This window comes from Balaenoptera acutorostrata, chromosome 20 (assembly GCF_949987535.1).
Source record: "Balaenoptera acutorostrata chromosome 20, mBalAcu1.1, whole genome shotgun sequence".
NCBI lineage: Eukaryota > Metazoa > Chordata > Mammalia > Artiodactyla > Balaenopteridae > Balaenoptera > Balaenoptera acutorostrata.
Window position 1 is genome coordinate 16,749,134 of NC_080083.1, and position 5,671 is coordinate 16,754,804.

The window sequence follows — 5,671 nt, forward strand, 5'->3', positions numbered from 1 at the left end:
CCAGGTGGGGGCCTGGTGGAAGCTCTCCCGCCCCTTCAAGAGTCTCCACCGCCCCTTCTCCATGTCCCGGTGCCGCTCACTCGGCAATGCTAAATGTGGCGTGACCAGGGAAGCGCCGAGCTGGCCGTAACTGGACACCAAGGTGGAGCAGGCCTGGGGCCCGAGGTGCAGGGCAGCCCATCTCCGGCTCCGCATGATTGCCCGGCCTGGCCCCTGCTCCCTGGACAGCCCCTGGACAGCTCGGGCCCGCCTGCCACTCCTGGCCCTGGTCCAGAGGTGCTTTCCCAAGGCCTTCTCCAGCCCTACCAGAGGCAAGGCTGGGCCCCTTCCTCCCCCAGGTCTTGGGGTTTGTAACACATGGGGCGGTGGTCACTCTCCTCTCCAGAGGCAGGAAAACATATGGTTAAGAGCAAAGGTTTTGGATTTGGGCTGACCCAAGTTTGAGTCCCAGCTGTGTCACTTCCTGGCTGTGTGACTTTGAAAAAACGGTGTAATTCTCTGTATCTCCTTTTGCTCCTCTGATAACAGGGCTTGTGGACCCACCTCCCCCCTTGTGGAGAGAGGGATGAGGCTGCCTTAGCCCCTGACTCCTTTCTCGAGTAGCTGGTGGAGCTCTTAAAGTTGCATTATCTAGTTCAGAAGCTCTAGAGTCAGGATTGGGTTTGAATCCCAGTTAACAGTGGGACTTTGGTTGGGCAACTCGCTCAGCGTCCTTCCTTGGACCTCAGTTTCCTCATCTATAAAATAGGGCTAATAGCACGTACCTCTCTGGAGGGTTAAATGATATATTGCTTGCAAATAGCTTAATGCATAGGATGTGCTCAGTAAATGATAGCTATTATTAATAATTAGCAGTGGGACAGAGTTATTCTAAATGATGAGCTCTGTGGGTAAGGACCAGGAGAGCAGAGGGAATTCCTCTTTCCTGCCTCCCACCTCCGTCTCTCTGACCTCATCCTCCCCCATTGGCAGAGGCTAAACTTCCCTCCTCTTGACCCTCTGGCCTCAGAGATCATTTTAGCCTTTCCCCTGAGGGAGAATGGCTGCAGAAACTCCCAGGGATTAGAGTAGGAAGGAAGCAGAGTTGACTCTTGCTTTGGATCCCTCAAGAGGCCTCTCTGATGATTGCAGTGTCCGGGCTCTGGCATCTGCATTCAGGAGGAATCTTCCATTGAAGACTAACCTTTACGCTACCTGCTGCAGTTTCAGGGGGCACAATAGGATGTGTGTCTGCAAATATCGTCAGCAAACCAGTGCAGGAGGTCCAGTCAGCTCTCCTCCTTGCTTGGATCCCAGGAGCTACCCCTGATGGCAGTCATGACCCTGCCACTCAGTGTGGGCTTTCACAACCCACAACCTGCTCTCTTTTTGTGCTAGAGTTAGTCCAGGGCTCTCAATGGTGGACAGTGCCCTGGGGTCCCTTGGACTGTAAGGACTTTCCTAATCACAACTTCACATCTATAAGCACTCTGCAGTTTACAAAGCACCTTCGTATCTATCATCTCATTTCATCCTCCCTTTGCCCCAGAGAGTAGCAGGCAGTGGTGTGCTGGAGCCAGCTGCTATGGACTTGTTAGGGCCAACTCTACCCATCTGTTTCCAAATCCATTTTTGGTGAAATTGGCCCAAATTGGCCTTGGTGGGAATATTTACCCAAGGAAATTTGCAAATGCTACAAATGAGTCCTTTTTTTTTTTTTTTTTTGGAGAGCTGTTGGGTGAGCATTTATCATACACCACTGGTAGGGGAGAAATGTCATTAATCCCATCTTTCAGGGGAGAAGATTAAGGCCCAGAGAGAAATGACATGCCCAGGGCCACATAGTTAAAACTGAAAACCACATCTCCTGAGTCTCAGGCCTCAGAGCCCCAGTTACGCCCCCAAACCACTCCAGGGGTGCAACGCTGGCAAAACTTTAGCAGAAGACCACTTTAGTATCCAGGTATTCTGTCTACCCCCTACTCTCAGAACTTTTCCTCCTTCCATGATCCTTGAGGAGTGGGAGGGCAGGGGTAGGGATAGAAGAAGTAGACCTGATCTTCCCTGGAGTCGGAGGGAAGAAAGAAATGGTCCTCTAACCTGAGTAGGAAGCATGACGAGGAAGAAATTCCTCAGAAAGAATGACCACAGGATCAACAACCAGTGTTATCAAATCTCTGCTCTGTGTCCTTCTCACAAACAGCCAGGCCTTTTGTCCCTTCTACCCAGCATATCTCCCCACCCCTCAGAGACTCTTTTCCCAGTACCCCAGGATTAAGGCAGAGGGGGCATTTGTGGGGTAGGAGCGGGGGACATCCTGTTTGCTGGTTGTGTGACCTTGGACAAGTCACTTTCCCCTTTCTGTACTCAGTTTCGTTATAAGTAAAATGATGCGCTGGGACCATTTGCATCTAAAGATGCTGAAGCTGGTCCTGTGGATGTATATATGGTCCACAGAGCTGTCAGCTAGGCCCTCATCTCTGCTTTTTCTTCAGGAGGGACCTCTCTGAGGAAATCCTCAAGGGGACCAGGAACAGCTGGGTGAGTTATTATACCCCAGAAAGGAGGTGTTGTATTATCACCCCCATTTTATAGACGAGGAAACTGAGGCTCAGAGAGGTTAAACTGACTTGCCCAAGTTCACTCAGCTAGTAAATGATGCTACCCAGGATTCAGACACAGGCTTCAAAGCTAGAATGCTTAACCATTATGCTACACAGCCCCACCTCAGGAACACCTCAACTTCCTTGCTCACACCTGGAAGCCAGAGTGGCAGGTGGGGGGCAAGGTTGGAGGTTTCCTTGGGAGGGTCTGTCCCTGTACCCTCTGTGAGTGGCTGAGTCACAGAGGACACTAAGGGCCCTCACTGGACTCTACACACTCCCTCCCATGCGGGCTGCTCCTACCCGCCCTTTACAGAGAGGTGGAGATGGTAGAGTTCCACCTTAATGGTTTCTGTTGCTGGCTGTGGCAGCATGTTTTACAAGGGGTGGGGACCGTGCCCAGTGCTGCCTGTGGCCCCACCCAGGGCTCCACCCTCCCGGCTGCTGGGAGGGGTCTCCTGGAGCAGTTTGGTAGTTGCCTAGTGGGGGTCGCAGGGAAGGGCCTGGGGGCCACTCCTGAGGCCGGACACCCAGGATACTGGGAGTCTGGGGTTTCTAGCTCCTCTGCTCCCATCAAGGTTGGGGGTTCTGAGGCCAAAATCCTGTCCCCTCTGGCTCTTGACCCTGGCTCGGTATCAGGAAGTGGGTCAGCTGCCCCTGCCTTGAGATCTGATTAAAGCACTCTGAGAAGCAACTACAGATGAAAAGGGCAGCGGGTGGAGTGGGGAATAAGAACAAAAGATGAAGAGTGATCATGTCCCCCATGTGATGCTTTCCTCAAATCTGAGCCACTGACACCTGCAGCTGAGTCGTTCCCATTCCCCAAACCAGGGCTCTCCTGAAGCCACTTCAGTCATTCCTCTGCCTCTGGAAGTAGGCTTGTCTTAGAGCAGCACTCGGTATGCCTGTCCTTGAACCACCTTCCATGCCTGGGGCTGACCTGGAAGTTCTTCCAGATGTCTAACCTTAATCTCTCTTGTAATCTCAGTCCTCTTGCCCTATCCTTCCTGCCATTCACCAAGGGCTAGTAAACGGCCATGGACTCATCCCCCCTGCAGGGTGGGTCCCAGCCTTGCTGTGGATGTCTAACTCCAACAGCTTCCTGTTCCCCCATTCTCCTTTGCCCAGAACCCCCCTTCCTTTCTACCATCCCTGACCATGGTGGGCAGCTTCCCATCTCTCCAGCCCGTCCCCAGCCCCTGCCACCCAGCCTTGGCCCCAAAGGAGCTGAATCCAAGCACTCACAGTAGGCTCTGGGCCATGGCCACCATCACGGCTTCGGGGAGTCATTCAGCCCAGGAACTCCCCAGGAGCTTCCACCGAGGTATAAATACTCCCACATGCCTGGACCAGCCCCCTGCCTGAGGGCTGGGGCGGGGCTGCCTCCCCAGGCCGGCAGGCAGGTCACATGCCCCATAAATGCCACTGGACCACAGGCCCTTCCCAGCAGCCCTGGGGAGACCAAGTGGGGCCTGACCTCCTTGGATGGATGGATGATGGATGGATGGATGGAGGGATAGGTGGATGAATGGAAGGATAGGTGGGTGGGTGAAATGGACAGCTCAATGGATGGACAGATTGATGGGTGGACAAATGACTGGATGGAAAGCTGGATAGATGGACAGACAGAGGAATGAATGGACAGTGGGACAGATTAATGGGTGTCCTTGCTCATTTGGTAGATGGGAAGAAAGAGGGGCTGGTTTCAAGGAAATAAGAAATGCTATCCTTCAAATCTCCCATCCATCTCTTTCTGAGACACACCTACCAGGCCTCCTTTTCTCCTATGCTATGGGCACCTGGTCTGAGAGATTGGCTCTGCTGGGTTCTCCCTACTCCTTAGGTGACTCTTTCCAAGACACACCTACCAGGCCCCCTTTTCTCCTCTGCTATGGGCACCTGGTCTGAGAGATTGGCTCTGCTGGGTTCTCCCTACTCCTTAGGTGACTCTTTCCAAGACACTTCCCACCTAAACAACCCCAACCCCCAGGAATCTTTTGGTCTTTGGTGTCATTCATGGTCTGTCTTTTCCTCCCTCCTGCCTACTCTGGAGTTCAGGCTCTGAGGCTGTGAGCCCATCTCCAGATCTTACTCCCAGAAGCAAGGTCATCTTGCCCTCCAAGTTTAGCAGGGGGAGGGGGAGGCAAAATTCTCACTTCTAAGATCATGAGACCCTTACATGTGCAATTTAGGGAGAAGGTGACTTCCACCCCCCACCTTCGCCAGGAATTTTTAAAGGCATGACTGGGTCTGATGGTGAGACTAGGTCTGGCAAGGGACTCGTATGTGAGCCAGGTGACCTAGAGCCCCTGGGGCCTCACTGGAGAGCTGGGCTCCTGAAGGGTGGGGATTCCCTGCTTGCTTAGTCCTCCCAGGGGGCAGTGTTCAGAAAGCAGTGGTCTGATTTCCAAAGAAAGTTCCTTCTAATCCTCAGTCTGCCTAGCTGTGAAAGGGATCGAAGAGTGGATGGTGAGGTGGGCAGTGACTGAAGGGACAGGAGGATTTTTCACAGATGGTAAAATATGGCCTTCCTCCTTCCTTACAACACGCTTCTTCCAGCCACACTGGCTAAAGAGGGTAGGGGAAGGGGCTGGGGGGGTGGGATGAAGTTGGTCTCCTCTGAGCACCCATTATCTCTGTGATCCAGTGTCCCAGAAGTCCTGCCCCCATAACAAAGTCGCTCAGGGCTGAGCCTGGTGGTCCCACCTTCAGCCTCCTGTGGGCTGCTCTAATAACTGGCTGTGGAGTTAATTGGCTGTGCTGGTGATTGGTGGCTGAGGATATGAGAGGTGAGACCCACAGGGGTGACTGGGGCCTTGTTTCACCTCATCCCCTAGATTGGCATTTATTATCTCAGAAACCCCCAGCTGCCTTACAAAGCCCGCCTGTTCCCGCACAGGGAGTCCTTCCGATCAAGGACCCTAGAATCTCCTCTCCCAGCTCTGCCATCAGCGTGGGCTAGTCAACAGAAATTAACCTCATTTCCTCCTTTATAAAATGGGATCCTCTTCTTTGCCCTACATACCTCACCTGGCTGTCCTGTGGACTGAGTGAGAAGCAGGGTGTCAAAATGCTCTGAGGAAGATAAA